Source organism: Podarcis raffonei, chromosome 14 (assembly GCF_027172205.1).
Source record: "Podarcis raffonei isolate rPodRaf1 chromosome 14, rPodRaf1.pri, whole genome shotgun sequence".
Classification (NCBI taxonomy): domain Eukaryota; kingdom Metazoa; phylum Chordata; class Lepidosauria; order Squamata; family Lacertidae; genus Podarcis; species Podarcis raffonei.
In genome coordinates, this window is record NC_070615.1 from 41,816,711 (window position 1) to 41,828,878 (window position 12,168).

The 12,168-nt window shown below is 44.8% G+C and overlaps 1 long non-coding RNA gene across 2 annotated transcripts in view; it reads right to left on the minus strand.

The window, feature by feature from the left end:
- The window catches only part of LOC128401885 (uncharacterized), a 28,914-nt gene extending 17,008 nt beyond the window's left edge, over positions 1 to 11,906 (minus strand). The window contains exons 1-3 of one of the 2 annotated variants that reach the window (XR_008327556.1): positions 11,737 to 11,906; positions 8,015 to 8,179; positions 3,734 to 5,039 (exon numbers count right to left, since the gene is read on the minus strand). This is a non-coding gene — a long non-coding RNA (uncharacterized LOC128401885). Of the gene's footprint in view, positions 1 to 3,733; positions 5,040 to 8,014; positions 8,180 to 11,736 lie in introns of those variants that run through there. The other variant, XR_008327555.1, reaches the window with a different exon arrangement.
- Between the last annotated feature and the right edge of the window lie 262 nt (positions 11,907 to 12,168).

The following is a 12,168-nucleotide window of genomic DNA, read 5'->3' on the forward strand; positions in this document are numbered from 1 at the left end:
TCCTTTCTGCCACTGTTCATCTTTCACCAAAAGCTAGCTAATTGTCTTGCTGTCCCCTTTGGGGAAATTGCACAAGGAGTCATAGGAGGAACCTCTAGAGGTCATGGGGGCTTCGCCTCCACAATAAAATGTTTAGGGGGGCCGGGCCCCCACAAAGTTGATGCTGTTTCATGTGATCAATTGTGCAGGGTGGAGCTTACCTAGGCCCCCCACAATGTTTTATTCAAGTTGGCACCCCGTAAGGAATTCATAAATAACGTTAGTTACATTGTCATTGTGCTGTTTCTCCCCACTCATTCCAGCCCAAACACAATGCCAATTTGGCAGTGGGGGACCATAATCAATTACACATCATTTGTGGACTGAAAGCAGCAGCAACAGTGAATACTGATCATATACGCTGGGTTGGTTTCTGTTCAGCACCTGGGAGAATAAGCAAGCATCAGCAATTTCTGCTCTGGTGTCCATTTTCGTCGAAATCCTCCAACACCCCTACTCTAGCATTACAGTAACTGCACACAAAGGCTTTTTGGCTCTGCAAAGGAAGGAAGGAAGCAAACAGACAGTGGCAGGCTTGAGCACCTGGGAGTGGTTACTGTCAGATGATGGAGAACAAGAGGGAGCAGATTTGAGCCTCCTTCCCTCTGGCTCCAGTTTTGCCTGCAATGCTTATTGAATGAGGTGGTGTGGAGGAAAAGAGGGCAATAAGATTAGACAGTGTGCATTTTTTACTTTCTCCCTCTCTCATCTTTTTTTAATAAATCCCACAACTGTCACTGAAGTGTACATAACAGCAGAAGGATTCTTTCCTATCACTGTATATTTGGGAGACTTTATTTAGGGCGCTTTTCCTCCACACCCTGACTTGCAGTGAAGGATGAATTGCAGCCGCAATAAATTACCTCCTTGCAGAAACAGGCAAAGCAGAGGAATGGCTTGCGGGCTTATTTCTGGCACTGGGGCCTTTGCAGAGATATGCAGGTGGAGTGAGTGAGTGAGGTTTGCCTTAGCCACTGCCTGATCACAGTGTGTGTGTGTGTGTGTGTGTGCGCGCGCACTTCAAAAATGCTGAACTCCTTGTGACCCTGAAAGGAAGCTCTCTAGCCTGGGAGAACAGGGAAGATGGGCCAGGGGGACATTCCTGAATGAAGAAGCAGGGGCATTTTTAACCCTGGCCCCACCTCTGTTTTGGAGCAAAGGCTGGATGTGGATGTTGGAGGACCATACCAAAATCATTGGCTGGAAAGTCATCTCAGACACATTAACCTATTTCCAGTCTCTGCCAGCTCTGCAAGTGCTCAGTCGTAGGTTTATTCTTTCCCATTTTTGCAGTCTTTTTTTTTAAGGTACACATGTGCGCACGTGCACACACATGGATGCAGTGGTTCAGGGTTGCGGGGGAGTGAAAACCTGTTACTATTTTCTGCAGCAAGGTCCCTGTCTCCAGTTTTCTAGAGCTGCCCAGTCATCAAGAAAAGCAACCACTGTATGCTCCAAAACATTTAGGAACACTGACAACACAGGGTGCTTCAGTATCAAGAGAACAGGGTGCAAGGTTTGTTACGTATAAGGGAACTTCATAGAAAACACAATTTACGTCACTCCAAAAGATTATATTGGAGCAAGTAAAATCATTTGCCTGCATATGTGAGCAGAAAATAATAGATCTAGCTGAAAGGCAACACACAGAGATCTACATCAAGCATTGCAATGCATCCCTAATTCTTATTATTTTATAATCTTAGAAGGGGCGTGGCTGTGACTATCATGAAGGGACCCCACACATCTGAATTTGCCACTACACTGGAAAATAGGGACACTTGGAGGGTCTGCATCTTGGCTCCCTGTACCTGCTGTAGTTGCAAGATCCATACATGGAGTGCGGGCTGGACTTTAATGTTCCTTCCAGCTCTAAGATTCTATGGTTCTGTGATTTCCATGACAAACAGCGAACCACTTTTCAAACTGAGATGACTTTGAAAACATTTTTTTTAAAAAAGTGGACTAGATGGGCTTCTTCTACTCAAAGAAAATAAAAATAGGAAAATCTCATTGGGGAACATAAGTCTTTGGTGTGCGCCTAAAGAAATTCATTGGCTCCTGAACTCTGTCTTCAGATCTCTCCTGCAATGTTGTGGCTATAACAATGTGATAACCAGCCCTAGGGACACAATGGGATTAAAATCTAGATGAAGTTGAACCAAAGACGGAAGAAATTGAAGTTCAAGGTTTCTTCCAGAATTCAACTTAATTTAATTGTAGTTTTGAAGTTTGCACCAGGGGCACCTCCAGATCCCCTGGTGTAATAACAGAAGAAACCTAATTAAGAGACGCTAATGAGAGACACTATTAAAAAATCCTGCTTGCTTTGATGAATTTCCTTGCTAGGCTTGTGCTGCAAATAAACAATAGGTTCAGATAGTTTTCGGCCTTAAAGTGTAAATTATCACCATACTATCAACTGATCTTGGCAGCCAATTAAATCAAATAAATGTTGTCTCAATGCATTAGGAAGAAATATGAATTAATCCAACAACAGAATCCATTAAAGTGGAAGATTTTTCAGGATATAAATGGAAGTAATTAAGGCCATGGTTCTTTTCATATTGTGGATGGCTTTCCAGTTATCGTCACCGAATGGAGAAAGGGGATTTGCCTCCATTGCTAGAATAGCTGCTGCAAACCTATGCAAATATGCTCAGAAGTACATGTCATTAAGTTCAGTGCTCTTTATTGCCAAAACCTTGGTGGAACATAGTCCTCCAAGATCAGCAGGCAGCCAACACATTCTGATTACTCAATGTGTTGTATGACTATGCACTTGTTTAGGCTAATTCACTTGCCAATTTACTTCATTGGGTTCTAGAGTTAAGCAGAGAATGGGCAGGGTAATCTGCTGCTTGTATTATTATTATTATTATTATTATTATTATTATTATTATTATTATCTCCTACTATTTTATTTATTTGCTGATTTCATTATTTTAATATAACCCACATGGAGAGTTTTCACTGACAGGTGACATGGAAATTGCCCAAACAAATATCCCCTGGTATTTACATTTGATCAAGTTGGTTGCAGCAACTCACAGGGTTCTGTTTGTATCATGTATGGCATCATAAGAAGAAGACCCAAAGCCCATCTTGTCCAGCATCCCATTCTGGCAGTGGCCAACCAGATGTCTATAGGAAGTTTGCAGGCAGGACCTGAACACGAACACTTTCCCCCAGGAGTTCCAGCTTGGCACTGAAATTTGCAGGGAATTTTGTGGGTACTCGGGCACCCAGGGCCCCAGGGGGTTGGCGCTTATGCTTCCCCCTCTTGTGGTTTCCAGCAATTGGTATTTAGAAGCATACTGCCTCCAAGAGAGGAGGGAGCATGCAACCATTGTAGCTAGTAGACATTAATAGCTTTCTCCATGTATTTGTCTAACCCTTTTCTTTCTTTTTGTTTTTTTAAATTTTATTTTATTTCCATGCTTATTGCATACAAAAAAAGGGGAACAATGCTGAAAAGGGGGTACAACTTAAGAGGTGAGGGAAAAGAAAAGAAAATGAAATTTACACAATCTGTTATTAAGATAAAAATTATGACAAAAAAATTATGATTACAATCTTTTATACCCAACTTCCCATTTATTCCTTCATTCTTTTTACATAAATTTACTGCCATATCAAAATACTATTTTTTTGGTTACTATTTTCACAGTTTATAAATGTTTATATTTATATAAGCAATTAATAAAAACTGCTCCGACAATTACTTTTGGCTCCTTTGTACATTTTGGCTAATTTCCATGGAGTTAAATACCGCCAGTGTTGTCTAACCCTTTTCTAAAGCCATCCGAGTTGCTCACCATCATTGTCTCTTGTGGGAGCTAATCCCATAGATTCCCTATGAACTGTTTGAAGAAGCCCTTTGCTTTGGTACCTGGGAACCTCCCTCCCCTGCCATACACACACCGGTACCATACTTTTAAGTCACATCCACATGAGAGCCCACCATTTACAGGAACACCCTTCTGTCCACTTCTCCCCACCTCTCTTCCCCACACACACCTATGGCCTACTCTCTCTCTCACTCCCTTGCATCTCCACTGCAGACAAAGGGGATGGATGAACTTTCTCCACCAACAAGGATGAGCTGTTGGCAGCGCAAGACGCGTGCAAACCCTGGAGTAACCAGCCAGGTCCCGAGGGCAGCAGCCAACGAGCCCAGATGGCTGGCTTCAGTTAATTGGTGCTTTATTTTTAAATTTGCAGTCAACATCACACTACTCCATCCCTTAATTGCACAGTCTAAAATAAACAAAGGGCTTTAAGTTTCGCCTTTCCTCTCTTGCTCCACCTAGCCTTCTCTTTCCCTTGTGCTCCATTTCAAAGTAAGGCTTCGGATGTCTGACATGCATTCATTTAGATGATAGAAGTGGGGAGTGTTGAAGGAAGGGGAGATGTCTTAAGTGCCTGATATATAGCTTCTTGGCTTGTGGTCAACCATTCCATCAGCCGTTTCCAGGAAGAGCACCCCATCTGGAGCACCAGGAGCCAAAAGAACAATTTGGTTGGTGTCTTGGGGCCAGCGTTAAACCAGTTCAAACTAATCCACCACATAGTGTCTGGGTCATATTACTTCTGCTAGGATGCTGCTGCTTTCTTTCCAGGTGGGAGGTATTATGAATCATCCCGGGATTGGAAGGTAAAATTTATTAGTCATCTTTGCTCCCTCAAGAAGACCAGTGGAGGAGAATTTGCCTCCCACGGTGGCACCAGCTGCATAGCTAGATCCAGACTCACACACACCACCAGCCAAGAAAGCATTATTTTCAGAGTCCAAAACAAGAAATGATCTCACCAGGAAGGGATGAAAGATGGATCTTCTCAGTAAACTCTTACCCATATCTGGTCATGAACTTCCTTACACAGCCTTCCAGCCATCTCAGGAGTGTTAGAAGGAGCTTCACAGTGTCCCTGTTAAGGAGCAGTCTGGCAGAATGGGGCCATGGACAGGACCCAGGGTACCCATTAATTTGTATGGCAGCCTGAGATGTAAGAAGGCAGTTATTTCTATTGACCTGTATTCATCACAACCAGGCCTGTTTCAGTTCTGCTGCACTTCTGGACTTCATTACAGTCCCAATGAAATTATTTGAGTGCCTCACCATGAGCAGCATCCCACACTTAAGGAGGTTTGGGGAATAAGGATTTCAGGATATCTGGTGTCCAGAGAAAGGCTTTGGGTGTTCTGGGAAATTACATTTACCAGGTTCCTTCATACCAGGGAAGCTGCTAATGCAGTGTTGAAGATGCCACGGAAGGAAGCTGATCAGATCAGATTATAATCTAAACCAAAAAAGAGGTACAATGGTACCTCCAATTAAGTACTTAATTCGTTCCGGAGGTCCATACTTAACCTGAAACTGTTCTTAACCTGAAGCACCACTTTAGCTAATGGGGCCTCCTGCTGCTGCCGCGCCGCCAGAGCATGATTTCTGTTCTCATCCTGAAGCAAAGTTCTTAACCTGAAGCACTATTTCTGGGTTAGTGAAGTCTGTAACCTGAAGCGTATGTAACCTGAAGCGTATGTAACCCAAGGTATCACTGTACATGGATTAATGACTCTCTAAAACTGCTAGCGAATTTGCAAAGCTAAGCAGGTCCAGTATGGTTTTGAATCAGATTGGGGACTGTATGTTGAGATCCTTGCTTTGCAGGGGGGTTGGAGCAGTTGAACCTTGGGGTCCCTTCCAACTCTACAATTCTGCAAACTTCAACAACATTTCTGTGTGGAACACTTCTGAGAAATCCTGCTGTCAGCATGATTCCGGATTTCTTCAAATTTCCTCAGATGTTTTGCCCGAGGAGCAGCCTCTAGAGTCCATTGAAAATCCGTTCTCTTGTGAATTTCAGGTGACAACTGTAATGAACTGCAGAACCCCCCTGAGAACTTCCTTCATTTTTACCAAAACTTGTCAGGCTTCCCTTTGAAATTCCTTGGGTGCATCTACAGTGGAAGAGCCGCTAGATTCCCTTTCAATGTTGCTTTATGACAGACAAAAGAAAATCCTTCTTCACAAAGCACAGTTAAGCTATGGTATTTGCACCCACAAGAGGGAGTGATGGGCACCAATTGAAAATTAGACAAATTTATGAATGATAAAACTTTCAGCAGCTACTAACCACAATGGCAATGTTCTACCTCCACTGTCACAGGCACTACGCCTTTGAATATCAATTGTGTTGGGTTGCAAGTGTGAAGAGTTCTGTTGCATTCAGATGCTTCTTGTAGAAGAAGAAGAAGAGGAGTTTGGTTTTGATATCCCACTTTATCACTACCCAAAGGAGTCTCAAAGCAGCTAACATTCTCCTTTCCCTTCCTCTCTCACAACAAACACTCTGTGAGGTGAGTGAGGCTGAGAGACTTCAGAGAAGTGTGACTAGCCCAAGGTCACCCAGCAGCTGCATGTGAAGGAGCGGAGACGCGAACCCGGTTCACCAGATTACGAGTCTACCGCTCTTAACCACTACACCACACTGGCTCTCATAGGCATCTGGTTGGCCACTGTGAAAACAGGATGCTGGATTAAATGTGCCTTTGGCCTGATCCAGCAGGGATCTTGTGTTGTGAATTGGGTTCATTAAGCAAAAGAGAGCTGTTGCCTTCATGTCCTGCTAAGAGCTTTTCAGAAGCATCTGGCTGGTCAGTGCTGGAACAAAGGTTGCTGGCTGGAGTTGGCAGGCAAAAACATAATGCATCTTTCTTGGTTGCTTTCATGAATACAGTGGTACCTCTGGATACAAACGCTTCTGGTTGCACATGCATTGGGTTACAAGCTGCGCTAACCTGGAAGTAGTTGCTCCCGGTTGCGAACTTTGCCCTGGGATGCGAGCGGAAATCATGCACCAGGAGGTGCGCTTTTGCTAATGGTGCCTCATTTTAAGAACAGTTTCAGGATAAGAACAGATCTCCGGAACAAATAAAGTTTGTAACCAGAGGTACCACTGTATATGCATTTTATATAAAATTCCACCTGATATGCACATGTTGTCTACACAATTGATTGGAGAACTGCATTGCAAAATTCAGAGAAGTGCAAATTTCAAAGTATGGTTGTGTTTCATAGAATCATAGAAAAGGGATACAGGTGGCGCTGTGGTCTAAACCACTGAGCCTCTTGGGCTTGCTGATTGGAAGGTCAGCAGTTTCAAATCCCCGTGATGGGGTGAGCTCCCATTGCTTTGTCCCAGCTCCTGTCAACCTAGCAGTTCGAAAGCATGCCAGTGCAAGCAGATAAATAGGTACTGCTGCGGTGGAAAGGTAAACAACATTTCCTTGCTTGCTCTGGCTTCCAGCACAGTGTTCCGTTGTGCCAGAAGCAGTTTAGTCATGCTGGCCACATGACCCGGAAAGCTGTCTGTGAACAAACGCCGGCTCCCTCAGCCTGAAGCGAGATGAGCGCTGCAACCCCATAGTCGCCTTTGACTGGACTTAACCATCCAGGGGTACTTTACCTTTACCTTTACCAGAGAATGGTAGAGTTGGAAGGAACCAGGAGAGTCATCTAGACCAACCCCCTGCAGTGCAGGAAACCTTTGCCCAACATGGGACTCAAAGCCACAACCCTGAGATTAAGGATCTCGTACTCTACTTACTGAGCTATCCTGGCTCATGAAACGTTTTGGGAAGTGTGGATCTGGTAGATTCGCCTTCAGATGCCGACTGAATAAAATTTCTCCCCCATCCCTTCTCTGCTCATAGCTTCCCTGCCTGCAGAACCCTTGAACAAGGTCTCCTAATAAGCATAATCCCATGGCTGGAAGAGCTTTCAAATTTGCTTGTTTCCCAACAATATGTTTGTTCTACTGTTTTACTGGAATGGGGCGTTTGGAAACAGAACATGCTCCACCAAGACAGCAACCAACAGCTAATAGACAATCCTGCCCCATTTCACTCCCTCACTCCCCAATTTTATTGCAACTGGCTCTCGAGAAAAGACAAGAACATTGACATCCATACCAGCAAGCATCAAACTTTGGGGACACGCACATTGCCCATTAGATGGTTCCAGAGCATTGTTCTTCCTCGGAAGCCACAGTTGGCTGCAAATGTACAAGCTTCCCCAGACGATTTCAGCTCATTTGACAATCCAGATTATAAAATTGGCAGCAAACCAGAGACAGGCTGGTGGTGTGGGGGGGGGGGGAGAGAGAGTTGACTGTTCATAATTAAGGCCTTCGCTTCTTCCTTTCCAATTCCCCTTTTTTTCGCTGAGGGGACGACACTTGTACAAAAGACACACAAAGATGCAGGCCTCGGATGTGCAGGAGTTCATTTAAGAAAATACACCTTTCAACATATAATTCCCTTCCACTCTTCTTTCTCCTCCCTCCCTCCCTCCCTCCCTTCTCTGTCTTGTTCAGGCTCATTATCTCTTGCTTTCCCTTGTATGGTTTCCTCTGAATCTGAGCTCACAATGACTCATTTGGGGAGCAGGGTGGAGGGGATGCGGAGACTAAACTACCATGCTAGACTCTGTCCCCAGGGCAGCTTGACAATACTGCCTATTATCTCGCATCTTGAAAGGCTGACTTAAAGGCATGAGTTCGTCAAACACACTTCCTTTCATCCTTTCACCTCCAGGGATGCAAAGCAGAGAGGGGCACAGACAGCAGCATCGCTTGCCTTTTCTTAAAGCAGCAGCAGAGAATTACTTAGGCCCCATCTGTGCTACGCATTTAAAGGACGGCGGTGCCACTTTAAGCAGCCATGGCTCCCCCCAGAGAGTCCTGGGAACTGTACTTTCTTAAGAGGGTTGAGAGGTGTTAGGAGGCTCCTTTTCCCTTCACAAAGCTGCAATTCCCAGAGTTCCCTGGGAAGAGGGATTTATTGTTAAACCATTTGGAAATGTATAGCTCTGTAAGGGGAATTGGGGGGGGGGGCAGTTCTCCTGACAACACACCCTCCAATATTTCTCTGATGCAAACAGGGGTGTCCTAAGGAAGAGTGGGACATTCCAGGATCGAATCAGAAACCAGGATGGCTTCTGTAAAATTTCAGTCAGTTTATTAATTCTTGGGCCATAGGTCATTCACATGCGAGATAAATAAATACAATACAAAACCCAACAGTATAAAATCCTGAATAAAAGACTGCATAAAATCACGTTGCTGCATAGAATCATACATAAAATCTGCATCTTTGAAGTACAGCCGTACTTTGGATCCCAAACTCCCAGGAACTCAGACATTTCGGCTCCCCAATGCTACAAACCCAGAAGTGATTGTTCCAGTTTGCGAATGTTCTTTTGGAACCCGAACGTCCGACGGGGCTTCTGTGACTTCTGATTGGCTGTAGGAGCTTCCTGCAGCCAATCAGAAGCCATGATTTGGTTTTCAAACGTTTTGGAAGTCGAACGGACTTTTGGAACGGATTCCATTCGACTTCCAAGGTACAACAGTACTGCATAAGTCGCATGTAGCACATACAGAACTTACATATTGAGAGGGTAAAAATTTAATACAAATGGAAACATTAACTATCGAGAGATATTATGGCTAAATAATATCTCTGTGAATCCGGGACTGTCCCTGGAAAATAGGGACACTTGGAGGGTCTGTGACACCTCTCAGCACTGTTAGCAAACGCCACTTCCCAGGATTCTTTGGAGGGATGATATGACTGCATTGCAGGGGTTGGACTAGATGGCCTTTGGGGTCCCTTCCAGCTCTACAATCCTATGATTCTATGACTCTTTCATAGCATAGCACTGTAGAGTTGGAAGGGACCCTGAGGATCATCTAGTCCAACCCCCTGCAATGCAGGAATATGCAGCTGGTCCATACAGGGATTGAACCTGCAACCTTGAGTGTTATCAGCACCATGGTCTAACCAACTGAGCTATCCAGGCTTAAAGTGGCTTGATACATCTTGACATGTGTAGTGTAGGTGGAGGCAGACACAAGCAAGTGGGATAAGCGTTGCAGTATTGAGTGCGCCCTGCTTGGGACTATGGCCACTCTATTCCATTCCCTGCCCCTAAGAGTCTTCCAGGCAGCATTCCAGGGCCACTGAGCAGGCTCAGTACTCATGTGGCTGTTTCAGTGGGTGTCCCCACCCTGTTAAAGTTTTCTCCGTCTCTTTTTCTCTTTAAACCTTGTGGGTTCCCCCAAGCCTGCTGACACATCTTCCTCCTACATAGGGGGTGTCATTGTCATAGGGGCGCATAGTGCATTTCATTAGGGTGTGCATTCAGGGATAGATAGGTAGGTAGATAGATAGGTAGATACACTGGTGGAGGAACGGGAGTACAGAGGGAGCAGACCACCCCCGGCACCACTATTTCGGTAAGGTGCCATTGCGGCAGCCCCCCAGACATGCACTGTGCACACACACACCCCACGCACTGGGTGCCACGCCCCCACGGGTGGCATGTCATGCCCCCAGAACATGCGCCATGCCCCTGTGGGTGGCGCACCACACCCTCACGGGTGGCACACCACACCTCCGGGATGTGAACCACGCCCCTGCAGGCAGCGTGTCACGCCCCCGGGGGCACCAACTACGCCCCCGCCTGCTCTCTGCCCCCAGTAGCAGAGCATGCAGCTTCACCACTGGATAGATAGATAGATGATAGATAGATAGATAAATGATAGATAGATAGATAGATGATAAATGATAGATAGATGATAGATAGATAGATAGATAGATAGATAGATAGATAGATAGATAGATAGATAGATGATAGATAGATAGATATAGATAGATGATAGATGATAGATAGATAGATAGATAGATAGATAGATAGATAGATAGATAGATAGATGATAGATAGATAGATAGATGATAGATGATAGATAGATAGATAGATAGATAGATAGATAGATAGATAGATAGATAGATAGATAGATGATAGACAGACTTACAGTGGTACCTTGGGTTACAGACACTTCAGGTTACAAACTTCGCTAACCCAGAAATAGTACCTCGGGTTAAGAACTTTGCTTCAGGATGAGAACAGAAATCGGGTGGCAGCAGCAGGAGGCCCCATTAGCTAAAGTGGTACCTCAGGTTAAGAACAGTTTCAAGTTAAGAACGGACCTCCAGAACGAATTAAGTTCTTCACCCAAGGTACCATTGTATTTCAATGAAGGAAGAAGGGAGGGGGGGACAATGACAGGGCAGGCAAATAATGTCAAGCAAGAGGTAAAGATGCAAAAGGCTAACAAAGCAAGAAGCGGAAAAAGTTGATCTTTCCTGCAGAGGTAAAGACCCATGTCAAACTGGGCAGAGGCAGGGCAGATCCGGAAGGCCAAGGGTGGCGCGGCTCCCTGTCTTTGTGTCACAAAAGCAGCCCCTCGTACTGACAGATCTCTCTCTCTCTCTCTCTCTCTCCCCAACAGGATTGCCAGCTGGGCTCTGATGCAGACAGAGCCAGGAGACAGATGCAGGCAGAATCAAAAGGCTGGAATGGATCCCATTGCCACTTCCAGAGAAAGACTCAGCAGAAGCTGCAGATCCCTTCTGGTCTTTTTCTTCTGGCTTCACCTCTCTCTGTTTGCTTCCCTTGATCCCAAGTCCTTTGAAACATATGGGCGCACCTGGGCAAACCCAGCACACCCCCTGGACCTGCCTATGGTTACTTAAGCAATATGGCTCACAGCCTGGACACCGGATATAGGATCAGCTGAGAGGGAGGGGCAGCGCTGTGCAGTGACCTAACAGGTCTCGCCGTCACTTACCTGGAGGAAGATGGGAAGGGACAAGATGGCAAGAATATTGGCACAACAGTTTCATCTGGTTTTGCTCTCTGACACTCTTAGCTGCTTTCTGTTGGACAGTTAAACATTAATATTTCCCAGGGGAAGGAAGGAAGGAAGGAAGGAAGGAAGGAAGGAAGGAAGGAAGGAAGGAAGGAAGGAAAGACAGACGAAAGAAAGAAAGAAAGAAAGAAAGAAAGAAAGAAAGAAAGAAAGAAAGAAAGAAAGAAAAGAACTCAGACTGACCATAAGAATGTTGGTTGCCTGGAAGCCATGCATTATTCATAGGTTCTAGCATCTTCTGTTTTCTTTAGTTCTTTATGAATCCTGTTTAAATGAAGCTTTTTAAAAAAATAAAAAAGAAGAGTGCTGCATTTCATTTGTCTGAGTTTAAACCTTGAATACACCTCTTTC